This window comes from Bos taurus, chromosome 17 (assembly GCF_002263795.3).
Source record: "Bos taurus isolate L1 Dominette 01449 registration number 42190680 breed Hereford chromosome 17, ARS-UCD2.0, whole genome shotgun sequence".
NCBI lineage: Eukaryota > Metazoa > Chordata > Mammalia > Artiodactyla > Bovidae > Bos > Bos taurus.
The window spans coordinates 51,704,701-51,719,428 of NC_037344.1; the positions used below are offsets into that span (position 1 = coordinate 51,704,701).

Below are 14,728 nucleotides of genomic sequence, written 5' to 3' on the forward strand. Positions count from 1 at the left end.
GATCCCAAAGTCGGGAAGATCTCCCAGAGGAGGGCATGGCAACCCACTCCAGTATTCTTGCCTGGGAAATCCCATGGACAGAAACTTATATATAAGAGAGAAATGGATTTTTAAAGTTGGATGATTCCATAAAAAAAGAAGCATCAAACAGGGTCTACTGAAGTTTCTTGGATCAAGTGCAAGTTGCTAACTCAGCCTTAACCACGTAACACAAGAAGTTTAGGAAAGCATCTAACTCCACGGGCAAGTTGGAAAAGCGCTTTCCCTTTTAATTCACAGAGCAGAGAGAATTGGCTGGACTTCCACCTTACATTAAACTCGGGTCCAAGACCGTCTCAACCAGATACAAGGATCGTGCCTGGGTGGAAGCCAGGAACTGCGGCAGCCCCGCCTCTCTCCCAAGAGGCTGCAGTGTTATTACCCCATTACATAGTCGGGCAAACTAAAGCCACGTGGACGGGGTGAGACGGCGGTGCTACATTCAACTCGAGAACCCGTGCATCTAGCTGCCCCTTGGTGATGAGAAGGGGAGTTTAAGGGAGAATGAGGGGAGAAAAAGAAAAATATAAATTGCTAAGGAAACCTTTGTGCCTTAAACTTAGTAAAGTGTGTAGGAGGAAGGACGGATATTTATGCAAATCAGTGTGTGTGTACAAATTAGCCTATTAACGGGGGATCTAGTCATGACCTAACACACCACCTTATTTCAATGGACCAAAAGCATTTTCTATTTTCATTTTATTTAATACATCTATTTTAACTCACTAACACCATCTTTTTCTAAAGTATGAACAAAAGATCACAAATCCTTTCTTTATCTGACGCTTCATTTACTTTTGTAAATCAAACAGACTTCTCCTACTGACTTAGAATGTCAAAAAAAATCTTGATATTTGTATGAAAATGATTTCAGGTTTCATCTTGCTTTAGATACATGCATTTTTCCAATTCACCATGATCATGTTCCTATTTAAATAATACGAATACCTCCCACTTTAAACAATATATATTTAGGCTTTCTGCTTTAGAAATACTTCCCAATTTACATATTGAAATTTGCATTCAGGAGAGATCCGTTAATGCCTGAGACAGGATACCAAGTATCTCCTTGTCCAAACCCAAGTCCGGCTCCTCTGAGCTCTCTTCTCCCCAGGCCTCATCCTTGGGCACTGACTTCCATCAGCTGGTCCGGCTGTGACTAAGTCCCTTTAGAAAGGATCCCCTACCCTTGATATCTGATCACTTGTCCTGTCTTCAGCAAGAATCCTGCCAAGTCAGTTTAGCAAGATTCCCTACCCTCAATGTATCCTCTTGGTAACTGTCCATCCACCAATCTGCCCCACCATTGATTATAAATCTCCAGCTGGCTTTGCTGTATTCAGAGTTGAGCCTGATCTCTCCTGCATCTTGAGTCCTGACACCTACCGTCCTAAATAAAGCCTTCTGTACCACCATTATAACAAGTGTCAGAATAACTTTTCTTTTGGGCTGCACTGCATGGCTTGCAGGATCTTAGTTCCTTGATCCGGAACATGGCAGTGAAAGCACCAAATCCTAAACCACTAGACCCTCAGGGAACTCCTCACCACTAGACCACCAGGAAACTCCTCACCACTAGACCGCCAGGGAACTCCTCAGAGTAACTTAAAAAAAAAAAGGGAGGGGGGGCAAAAAAGCATTTCACCGCTTGAAACCATCTGGGTGAAAAAGCATTATCAGTATAATGTAATATATTAAAAACCCATATATTAAAGAGTATTATTAATATAATGCAATATATTAAAAACCCATATTTTACAAACCAATATTCAAAACAAGAGTGCTCTGGGACTTCCCTGGTGGTCCAATAGCTAAGAATCCACCTTCCAATGCAGGCGATGCGAGTTCGAACCCTGGTCAGGGAACTCAGAAACCCCTTGTCCCGGGGCAACTAAGCCCTCTCACCCCAACAAAAGACCCTGCATAATATAACTATGACCTAACACAGCCAAATAAATAATTTGAAAAAAAAAAAAAAGAGAGAGCATGCCAGAACATGCCTTCTTCCTCTACTCTTCCCAGTGGTCTTGTTCATGCCTACAGAATTCAGAGGTGATTCTCAGCCATTCTCCCTACGTCATCATTAACACAGGTGCCATCACCTCCAACTGGACCAACCAATCCTTCTGCCCAATTTTCCCCATTGCCCCACCCCCCTTCTCCAATCTACCACCACCCAACACTCAACTCTCCCGGTGGCATTCGGAATAGTCTTCCAAACCTCCTAGCTCTGGGCCACCCAATGCTTTCCAACCTTCCTACACATACCCAATGTTCCAGAACCTTCCGGGCCCTCCACCATTGCTCTTGACATCGTGACTGCATGGGACGAGCCCAGTGCCAGCTCACACCCGCCTGCGTGTCTCAGCTTGACGCTCCTGACGTCAAGTTCACACTGAGATGTTCTGTGGCTGCCTTATCTTCCTGCGGTAGGTGGGAGAGCCACCAGCCAGGAAAATGTTTCATTTCTTTGCCACCCACGGTGCCAGCTCAATGGATCAGACATGGTGGGTATCCAGTAAATACTCATTGAGCAACTGAACAGACGTCACTATTGAATTCAACAGACCTGAAAACACGGAGGGAAAATCTTAAAAGATTTGTTTTCTGGAAGAACATTTTAGCCCTGGTTGCGGGGCCTGATGAATTTAAATCATTCAAAGTGAGCGGGCGCCCTCTTGTGGACTCAAGATGACAGTACATCACAGAAAAGCGTTCCGATGCCCGAGTTCTGAGATCTCTTGCCTGGAGGTTTTTTCCCCTCCTGACCACAGGCAAGGGGCACATGAAACCATTCCAGTAAGAAAGCTAAGGTCAACACATAGGTGACTCAGTAGCTCACTCAGAGGATTTAGCTTCTCCTCATGCCAACCAGGTAACAGGAGCTGTGGATACATTAGGGAATTTGATCCCTCCCCCTGAAAATGAAAAGAAACATAAAAAGCCCAAGGACTAATACAACGTGCGGTCCTTGATTGGACTATGGTTAAAACAAACCAGCAGTCATTGGTACAGCAAGAAACCCCGTACACAAATGTTCATTGCAGCTTCATTCATTAGCAACGGAAAAAAAGGAGACTGCCCAACTGTCCACCAACCAGAAACAGGATAATAAGCGGCAAGGAAAAGGAGGAAGTTATTGCGACGCACACAACGTGGGTGAGTATTAAACATTGTCCTGCGTTAGAGAAACCTCACACTCAACAGTACACATCGTATGCTTCTATTTAAATGAAGTTCCAGAAGAGATGATGGTAGGAAAAATTACAACAGGGGTAGCCTGTGGTTGGGAGTTGGGCTTGCAAAAGGGGTCTGGGGGCACTTTCTCGGGTGATGATAATGCGTAACTTGATAGGGATTTGGGTTACGCAGATGTACGCGTTTGTCTTAACTCATCAGATGTTACACTTAAAACAAGTGTGTCATTACACAGGTAAATTTTACCCCAACAAGAAAAACAACAACAAAACTGAAGGCTTATCCGTGATGCCCATGCTCAAGTGTTTTGGGGAAGGAGAATGCTGAGATCTGCACATTGCTTTGAAATGCATTGAAAAACTAAGAGGGATGAATGGACGCACAGGTGGATAGGTACATGACAAAGCCAAACGCAAGATGTTAATTATAAAAACTCGCGGTGTTGGATATGTATATGGATGATCACCAAAATTCTTTCCACATTTGAAAATCTTGAGGGGATATTTGAATAGAGGCTGGGCATTAGATGACTGAATAAATTCTGCTCCTCTTTTATGAATGATGGTGCTGCTGTGGTTCATAGGAAAATGTCCTTATTTTCAAAGACAAATATTCAAGTATTTACAGGTGAAGTGTCATAATGTCTCAAACAAGTTAAAATGCTCTCGAAAGGGAAATGAAGGTAAAATTGCAAACTGTTAATAATTGTTATATCCATGTAATGGACGTAGGGGTGTCAATTATTCTGTTTTCTCTCTTTAAAATTTTTCATAATAAAAAGAAGACATGCTCTCTCAAGGCGCTTAGACTTCAACATCGAGTGAAAGTTCTGTCCGTTTTTCCTTGTCTAGTTGCATCCTTATGTTCTTTGTTCTAAAAATTAGTTCTATATGAGGATGAAGAAAATTTGTTAATAAGGTGTAATCTGGTGATGAGCATCGCATACGAAGAAGGGAAATATAAAGAGGATGAGTGAATGAAAAGATAAAAGACAAAATTAACCAGAAAGCACGTAATGAAAGGGGAGAGGACAGGTAAGTGTGGGAAGGAGGACATTTACCTGCTCCCATGAATCCTGGACAGAATATTTGCAAATGTGCCCCTTCCCCACACTTCTTATCTTGGTCACTGGCATCACCTTGTATCCACCTCCAAAGTCAAGACCGAGAGACTGCTCATCCACATCTGCAAGGTTCTGTATTCATCTCCTTTCAGCTTTACAAGAGCCAATTGCCATAGGTACAAATCTTATTCCTGTCTTACAGATGAGGAATCTGAGGCACAGAGAGGTCAAGCAATTGGCTTAAAATCACACAGCTAAGAAATAAGGAACCAAAATCAAAGCCAGGAAAAGTCCTTCAAAATCTGCTTCCACTATGATTTTTTTCCCGACTCTGCATTCTAAATATTTCTCCAAAATGTCATTCCCTTTTTGGGATCTTTTTTTCATTGTGTTGACATATATATAACATTTATCATTTTAGTCTCCTTCTTCTTGACCACGCCACACGGCACGTTGGATCTTAGTTCCCTGACCAGAGATTGAAGCTGCACCCCTTGCACTGGAAGCACAGAGTCTTAATCACTGGACTGCCAGGGACGTCCCCATTTTAGCTGTTTTTAAGTATATGGTTCAGTGGCATCAGGTATATTCAAATGTTATGCAAACATCCCCACCATCTGTCACCACAGCTTTTTCATCTTCCCCAAAACAAATTTTGTCCCCACTAAACACTAACTCCCCATTCCTCCTCCTCCAGTACCTGGCAGCCACTCGTCTACTTTCTGCCTATAAATTTGACCACTTTAGGTACCTCATATAAGTGGAATCATACAATATTTGTATGATACGCAACATAATGTCCTCAAACTCAATCATGTTGTATTCACAGCATGTGTAGGAATTTCCTATCTATTTAAGGCTGAGTACCATCCCATTGTGTGGACAGACCCCACTGCGCTTATTTGTTCATCCATCAATGGACACTTGAGTTGTTTCCACCTTTTGGCAAGTATGAATCATGCTGCTTCTATGAACACAAGCAGACAAATATCTGTTGGCGTCCCTGCTTTCAAATCTTTGGGGTTTGTACCCAGAAGTGGGACTGCATGATCCGATGGTGATTCCAGGAGACCGGGTTTCTTGGTTAGCTTTGCCCCCTCAGTTTTGCAATCACCCACCACCTTTTCCAGTGTCCTGTGCATAACACGGAAACAGGAAATCTTTTCCCCTTTGAATTACTATAACCATGACAATGATAAGTATCTTAAGACGGAGATGTCAGCTTCTATAAACTACGGCTACTGCCGCTAAGTCACTTCAGTCGTGTCTGACTCTGTGCGACCCCATAGATGGCAGCCCACCATAAACTACAAAGGTGGCTTTATAGGAACTTCCCTGGTGGTCCAGTGGTTAAGAATCCACCTTGCAGTGCAGGAGACGCATGTTTGATTCCTGGTTGGGGAACCAAGGTCCCACATGCTGTGGAGCAACTAAACCTGATCACTGCAATGAAGACCCAATGCAGCCAAAATTAAAGTATGTATATATATTTTAATATATATATAATATAATAAAATACAGTAGAAGAAGATGGAGTTAATGATGGTCTTAAAGTACCAGGGGTAGCTATAAAAAAATAATAAAGGTGGTTTATAAGTTCCCCGTATTGTTGCCCGGAGAGGGAGAAAAGGAGGCAGAGCAGAAGGAATATCTTTTAACCACCCATAAGCGCATAAGCTTTTCTGGTCTTTAAGCTAAAATACGCCCTACTGGGCTGCTGTGCCGTTCAGCCATCTTCTGAGCACTCTTACACGTTTAGCGGAACTTTCTTTGGTCAGATAGTGGTCATTGATGAGCCCCGCAGGAAAAGGAAAAGGGAAGATAATGTTAATCTGCTGACACACAGGCTTGGGATATGTACAGCCAAAAAGGACTGCTTCATCAATAGGCTGTCTTATCAGAAACACTTGGCACGCTTCACCAAGCAGTTGTTTAAGAGTCTTTTTTAAAAACATTATCATCCGTGGTATGATTTACAGGCAATGGTCTGAGCTCTTGGAAGGAAACCTGCTTTTTCAAGCCACAGCACAAGTGAAGTAATGGTTTGTAACTCAATGATTTATAAGCTAGTCTCTTTTCATTTTATATTATCCCAAAGACATTGCCTGATGAAATCACATCCTGCTTCTGTTTCTTACGATACTACCCGTGGTGGCATTAGTGGCAAAGAACCTGCCTGCCAATGCAGGAGATGTAAGAGACATGGGTTTGATCCCTGGGTCCAGAAGATCCCCTGGAGAGGGCATGGCAACCCACTACAGTATTCTTGCCGGGAGAATCCCATGGACAGAAGAGCCTGGCGAGGTACAGCCCATGGGGTGGCAAAGAGTCAGACATGACTGAAGTGACTTGGCATGCACCTCTCACAAAACAAAACCACAAAGTCTTCTTAGCATTATTAATTGTATCTTTAAATAATTTTTAAAATTTACTTTTGGCTGTGTGGGTCTTTGTTGCTGCACAAGTCTTCTCTAGTTGCAGAAAGCAGGGACTACTCTCTAGTTTCAAAATAAGGGCTCCTCATGGCGGTGGCTTCTCTTGTTTCGGACACGGGCTCTCGGGTACTCGGGCTTCAGTAGACGTAGCACACAGGCTCAGTCGCTGCAGCTCCCGGGTTGTGGAGAACAGGCTTAACAGTCGTGGTGCACAAGCTTAGTTACTCCTCGGCATGTGGGATCTTCTCGGACCAGGGATCGAACCCATGTCTCCTGCATTGGCAGGCAGATTATTTAGCACTGAACCACCAGTGAAGCCCAATTAATTATATCTTTTTATCTTTTAAATGAGTGATCATTGAAGGACTAGCCTAGATATAATTAATAAAACTTAGAATTAACAAAGAACTTAAACATATGACACAAAGGGGCATGAGAGGCAACATTGAACTTAGATAAGAAAGGCATAAATTGAACAGAGAATGCGCGAAAACTTGGGATTGTGAAGTTTAGTAACATTCACAGTAGTTGCTTTCACAGCATTTGGGGTGGGTGGACCCAGAAAGATGCTTTACAGACAACAGAAATATTCTTAAAGTAATCCATAGAACAGATGTAGAATGGAAGTTTTTGCATTCCCCCTCTCCAAGAGAGAAAAAAAAATGTTTGGAAAGTTGTAGGGAGGTAGGGATGGAGAAGGGCATGGTATGCTTGCCTGGAGAAGCCCATGGACAGAGGAGCCTGGTGGGCTACAAGTCCATAGGGTCCCAAAGAGTCATACGCGATGGAAGCAACTTAGCACACACGCATGCAGGGAGGTAGGGAACCCAGATGGATAATAACAAAGAACCTGTATAATAGCCCCGGCCCACCCCTTTGACCACTAGAGGGGGCTATCCATGCATTTAAAGCCACATCACTTCATTTTTCCAAGTGACACGATTCGATTTTTAACTTGCTTGATCCAAAATAACCAAAGACTTAATTTTTGACCTCTCTAGCCATGTGACATAGAATGGTCAAGTTCTCAGTGCTCAACAGCTCTTATTTCCTTAGGTAGAATAACTTTGGCATTTGACTCTGCCATGCTAATAAAATGGATCTGGGTGGTTTTCTTTAGCTTCGTTCTAAAATGTATCTACTCTAGAAATAGGTGAGGGCAATTGAGAGGTACCAACTTCCAGTTACAAAATAAATAAGTCATGGGGAATGAAATGGACAACATGGGAAATACAGCCAATAACATTTTTAAAAGATGTGTATGGTGACAGACGGTAACTAGACTTAGCTTAGTGATCATTTTGTAATGCAAAGAAATATCAAATCTCTGTGTTGTGCAGCTAGAACACAACACTGCAGGGAAATTATACTTCAATAATAGATGGATGGCTGTATCAACTCTAATAAAGACAACAGCAACACTATTTCTAGTAAAAAGTAAATAATAAAGCAAATTGTTCTTCAGTCTGAGGATACCTTCTTTTTGACAGGGACATTTTTAAAGTCTTCATTGAATTTGTTACAGTATTGCTGGCCTTCCCTGGTGGCTCAGAGGGTAAAGCATCTGCCTGCAATGCAGGAAACCCAGCTTCAATCCCTGGGTTGGGAAGATCCCCCGGAGAAGGAAACAGCAACCCACTCCAGTATTCTTGCCTGGAGAATCCCATAGATGGAGGAGCCTGGTAGGCTGGAGTCCACGGGGTTGCAAAGAGTCAGACATGACTGAGCGACTTCACTTTCACAGTACAGCTACTGTTTTATGTTTTGGCTTTTTGGCAGCAAAGAATGTGGGATCTTAGCTCCCAGACCAGGAATTGAACCCGCACCCCCTGCATTGGAAGGTGAAGTCTTGGCCACTAGACAGCCAGGGAGGTTCCCCGAGAGCATTCTTTGTTTTATAAAAGGAAAATGAACATCCCTCACTACTTCATGGGCTTAACAAATACCCCAAACTATCCAAGAACATAAAACTCTTTAGTGTATGATTAATATTCAACTGTGGTTGGATGGTGTCACAGACTCAAAGGACATGAGTTTGAGCAAACTCCAGGAGATAGTGAAGGCCAAGGGTCTTGAAGAGTCAGACACGACTTAGTGACTGAACGACTACAGCAGCAACATAAGTGAGTCAGCAACTTCTAGATGACTATTCTTTACCCAGGAGACAAAAAAAAAAAAAGAATCCCAGCTTGGCTTTTTTCCATCAAATAATTGGCTCTTTCCCAATTACTCACATAACTCAAGTTTGCTTAAGTACTGTCAGCTAATTTGATTATATTATTCAAGACTAAATCATGAAGGCAAATGAAATATAATTAATTCTAAAGCAAATGTATCTATTTTCCTGTTCCATACTCAAGGGGGTTATTGAGTGATTGCTTCACCCCATTGGTGTGCATATTAAACTTGTGTTGGGGGCTTCCCAGGTGGCTCCGTGGTAAAAGAATCTGCCTGCCAATGCAGGAGACACGGGTTCAATCACTGAGCTGTGAAGATTCCCTGGAGAAGGAAATGGCAATCCACTCTAGTATTCTTGCCTGGGAAATCCCATGGACAGAGGAGCCTGGCAGGCTACAGTCCATAGGGTCTCAAAGAGTCAAACACAACTTAGCAACTAAACAAAAACCACACACACACACCATCTATCATTGCACTAAAATTGTGTCGATATTCCAAGGCAGTGATTAGACGGGCCCGAGGACTTCGGGAAACTTGAACACGCATGATGTAGTGCGTGTTCTCTGAGAGTGAAGAAAAGAAGAGAGAAGAGACCCCAGGTGATGCTTCAGAGCTGATGGGGATCACAAGCCACTTCCCTGCAGGGGTCCCTGACAACACTGGCCTCTCGAGCCTTTGAGGAGGCCCCGCACTGAGCACTGAGGTTGACAGCAATCTTTCTCCCAGGCTTCTTGCAGTACAAGGATCTCTTGAGGATATTGATTAGCACTTTTGTTGAGATGAAACACTTAACGCTGGAAAGAGAGTTATTCACACATCTCCCTGCCGCTTGGTCTGAGTCAGGTCTGCACCTTGCCGAACATGAGATCAAAACACAGGGGAAATTAGGAAGCGACTTGAGATGGCCAACTGGCGAGTACCCTGGATGTGTGATTAAAGACAGCTGGAGTTCACGGACTCCGGCTTTTCGTCCTTCCTTTCCTCAGAATGACTGTTCTGTAAATATTACTTTTGTGTATTCACATGGGGCAGAAATTTCATTTGGGGGACTTCCCTGGTGGTCCAGTGGTTAAGACTTTGCCTTCCAAGGCAGGGGGTGTGGGTTCCATCCCTGGTCGGGAAGCTAAGATCCCAGGTACCCGTGGCCAAAAAACCAAAACACAAAACAGAAGCAGTGTTGCAACAGATTCGATAAAGACTTTAAAAACGGTTCATATCAAAGCCATATGTATTTAAATATACATTTTTTTTTTTAAAGAAATTTCTACTGGGGCGGTCTGGCCTGATATCATCTCAAACTCAGTCTCTGTAGGCGTGTGGTCAGTCTGGACCACCCTTGGATCTGGTCAGGAGCCCCTGCCCGGGGGTCCATGCTTTAGACAGCTCCACTTGGACCCTCTCGGGGGCCATGAGGATGTGCCCACCTGGATCCCTGCCTCCACACTGTGCTCCAAATCCCCGCCCTCATCGTCACCAGAGGTTTCTCCCCCAACAGCCCCGGCCTCAGTCCTTGGGCCCACACAGGCTTTTCCCAGGGTCCAGGTGCCCAGGAGTCCTGGATCGGACTATTCTTGTGAACCCAGAACCTTCCCTCTCCCCGTTGCCTGGGAAGCATCCCTGTCACCAGGGTGTGCAGCCTCTCTTTACTGCAGAGACCAGAAAGGTCTCCCTGCTTCTGGTCCGGCCCAATGGGCTATCCACTCACCCCACTGAGGGTCTCCTTCACTCCCCTATGACACTCCTCCCTGAACACTAGAGCCCCTTCCCCTCCTTCCTTCAGGCAGGGGTGCCAGGTTTGGCAAATGAAAATAGAAGGCACTTGGTTAGATGTGAATCTCAGACGGATGAATAAACGACGAGTACGTTTTAGCATCAGTAGGTCAAATATCTGAAAATCAAATGTAACCAGGCATTCTGCACTTCATTAGGCAACCTTATCTATGTGTGGCTCCTCGGGATCCAGGGGGCCCCTCCTCTGCCCCCCAACAACTCCTTGGGGTCCTAACAGTGTTGTATGTTATGGGTTATCCTTATTTTTTCAGAATGACTCAGCACAGTGATAGGTGAAAGGAACAAGAACAAAAAATGGTCTTGATAAAGATCAAGCATATTAAATTCAAAGGCTTGGTTTACGGTTTTTCTTTAGTATGTATTTACTTGGCTGTGCTAGGTCTTAGCTATGGCATGCGGAATCTTTGATCTTCACTGCAGCACGTGAGATCTAGTTCCCTGACCAGGGATCGAACCTGGGCCCCCTGCATTGGGAGCATGATGTCTTAGCCACTGGATCCCCAGGGAAGTCCCCGGCTCAGTTTACTTTCAACTAATAGATGAATTTAGGGCTATAAAAACTTTTACTCATTTCCATCACACCTGAGATACGTTACATGGTATTGTCACTGCCATTCATCTCTAAATAGTTGGCACATGCACTGACTTCCTGGCTAGCTGTCAGCCTGAAGGGGAAGGGATGTTTTGCTAGTTTTTTGTGAATCTCCAAGTGGATAGGATTTTTGTCTCCTTCTCAGCACCTTTGATTTGTAAGATGTTTTACAGTCAGAAGATGTGGCCTGTGGGATTTATGCATTTTGGAATCTGATGAGATTTTCTTTCTGGGATAAAACATGGTCAGTTTTTATGAATGCTCCAAGAGGGTTTGTTGACACAAAGTTCAGAGACAGCTGATAGATCAAGTTTGTTAACAGTGATGGTTGGTTTTTGTCTAATTGATTTGCAGATTTCTGAGATATGAGGATTAATATGTTCTGTTGTGGTTGGGAATTAATTTCTCACTGTACCTCTAAACACATAAGCTCTCTCTTTCAAAGCTATGTTTTTAGTTGAACAAAGGTACATAACTATTTATCTTGACAACTTATTCCCTGCATAAATGGATGCTTTTTACCTTGCATTTTATTGGCAAGGCTGCCACCACTGGCTTTCTGTTAATATTTTCCTGGTATGTTTTTTCCCTTTCTTATTTTCAGCCTTTTGTGTCACTTCTTTCTCGTACATGGTCTCTTATAATCAACCTGTACACATATTTGTGGTGAAGTTTACCGTTCAACTTGAAAATGTCCAGAAACAGCAGAATTTAATCCATTCATATTTATTAGAATGCAAACGGAAAGTGTTCATCGCTCAGTCAACTCTTTGTGACGCTATGGACTATACAGCCCACCAAGCTCCTCTGTCCATGGAATTCTCCGGGCAAGAATACTGTAGTGAGTTGCCATTCCCTTCTCCAGAGGATATTCCTGACTCAGGGATTGAACCCTGATCTCCTGCATTGCAGATTGACTCTTTACAGCCTGAGCCACCAGGGCCTCACTATGATGAGTACTATGCTGACATCTACTCCTGCTCTCTTATGTTTTTTAAGATTTTTGGTGTGGGCCGTTTTTAAAGTCCTTACTGAATCTGTCACAATTTTGCTTCTATGTTTTGACTTTTTGGCCCTGAGATGTGGGATCTTAGTTCCCCAGCCAGGGATCACACCTGCAACCCCTGCACTGGAAGGTGAAGTCTTGACCACTGGACCACCAGGGAAGTCCCTTGCCATCTTATTTTATGCTTCTCTTTCTTTTGATTTCTTCTCCTGATGTGTACTGGATCGAGTGAGCTGTCTTGGCATACAGTACGTAGGAAACTGATTCTTCTCCAAACACTGTTGGCAGCAGTGATGCTGTGTGGCCTGCTGGTCGCTAGTTGACATCTCCAGCTAATTCCTCACAGCATGTTAGGAGAACTCACCCTCTGGACTAAGTCCCTGTGCATCTTGAGCTTATTTCAGAAAGGGAGGGGATGTGCAAGGGCAGAGGAGCACCAGGGTAGAAAGGACACTTTGGGGAACAGACAGGCTGAAGGCTCAAGGTGATTGCTTTAACCATGAACAGGGAGATATTTCCTTAATTTGGTATACCAAGCAAGGGAAGGGGGACACAGAAATGAGACATGGAAGGACACGACACCAAGTGATGTGAATAGGTTTATCTGAACCTAAGTACAGCCTGCCCCAGCACTGGGGCCCTCGCTCCAATTTTACACCAGGAATTGCCTCTCCTGCAACTAAGAGCCAGACTCAGTTGTGGCTCCGGCATTTTCCGTGCATGGAGCTGACTCCTCGCGTGTCCAGCCAGTCCTTCTGAAGGACCCAGCTGTTCTCACCTACACAGACTCTCTCACATTGTTCACAGGACTTCTCCCCTGAGCACAGGACACTGTATTGTAACACAGGCTTGCACTGAGCCCACTGTAACAGGTACACACGGACCTTTCACCTTATGCCAACAGTGTCTTCTTGCCTCCCAACACAGCACACAGTTTTTTTGTTTTGCTATTACCCGGCTTTCGGTTCATCCCAGTGACCCACTGCTGTTCTGACCTCTTAGGTGTCCCTTTTCCCAAGGTCCCTGCACAACAAATAACTGTGTGGCTCAATCAGAAAGTTCTTCTCAATCAGTGTTCTTTATCCATTAGAGTCACGAGCTAAATTGAAAAGACTGCCTTCCTCGAAAAACGCCTATATACCCACAGGTACACAAAACTCTGCATACAGTTTAAGAAGGTTCTGGATCTCTTTGAGACCCATCTATAGATCCTGGGTTTAAAAACTCAACATGACACTCCAACTCTAATTCATGATGCAGAGAAGACCTGGGCCAAGACCAACTTTACAGAGGAGGAGGCCAGGTCAGGGTGAACCCACTTTCTGAAGCAGTATGGGGGAGCAGGACCAAAGGGGTACATGCAAAACAGGCTATAAATTGTGTAAATTCACCTGAAAATCAGGAAGAGCAACATACATGTGCTATTATCTTATTCTAAAAGTGTATTTTATTTGCATCTATTATAACTGTTTGCTGTTTAGTCACTAAGTCGTGTCTGACTCTGCGACCCTGCAGACTATAGCCCATCGGGCTCCTCTGTCCATGAGATTTTCCAGGCAGGAATACTGGAGGGGGCTGCCATTTCCTTCTCCAACATTATACCTGCATCTGAACAATGAAAGCGCTTTGGTTCAACAGGGCACAGCCCACCAAGACCTCCGCTGACTCATGTAACAAACACAGGGCCCGGGAATCTCCAGATTTGCTCATGTGCCTCTTAATATTTTAAAATATAAGGTGAGAATGATTTATTTAAAATGTCTTTGTGTCCTTCTGACCTCAGATTTACTCTACCTTATGCACACCAGGCAGAGAAAGCAATGGCACCCCACTCCAGCACTCTTGCCTGGAAAATCCCATGGACGGAGGAGCCTGGTGGGCTGCAGTCCATGGGGTCGTGAAGAGTCGGACACGACTGAGTGACTTCACTTTCACTTTTCACTTTCATGCACTGGAGAAGGAAATGGCAACCCACTCCAGTGTTCTTGCCTGGAGAATCCCAGGGACAGAGGAGCCTGGTGGGCTACAGTCCATGGGGTTGCAGAGTTGGACACGACTGAAGCAACAGCACCCAAGTACTTTATATGTGTTTATTTTCTCAAATGTCTCCCAGGTTACGTTATTTTCAATACCATTTTACAAATGAGAAACCTGAGGTTCAGAGAAGTTAAGCTCAAGGTCACAGGGTAAGGGCTCTATCACCTTCAGCTTCCCCACCCCTCTTCATCTCAATCCACGTACCAACTCGGCAATCCTACTTATAATCTGCTTCCTGCCCTGTGATGGTATCAACCTCTTTCTCACCTCCTCTTCAGGGTTTGATTTCACCGTTGAGTATTTTTTCTATCTTCTGATATTTGCTTTCACTTATTATTTTCAAATTGCTGAGGATAACAGCAGGCTGTACAGAAAACATTGCTTAATAA

General features: G+C 44.0%; 1 protein-coding gene across 1 annotated transcript in view; it reads right to left on the reverse strand.

The window, feature by feature from the left end:
* The window catches only part of LOC101904642 (uncharacterized), a 155,858-nt gene that overhangs the window by 104,203 nt on the left and 36,927 nt on the right, over nucleotides 1–14,728 (reverse strand). The window lies entirely within an intron of this gene.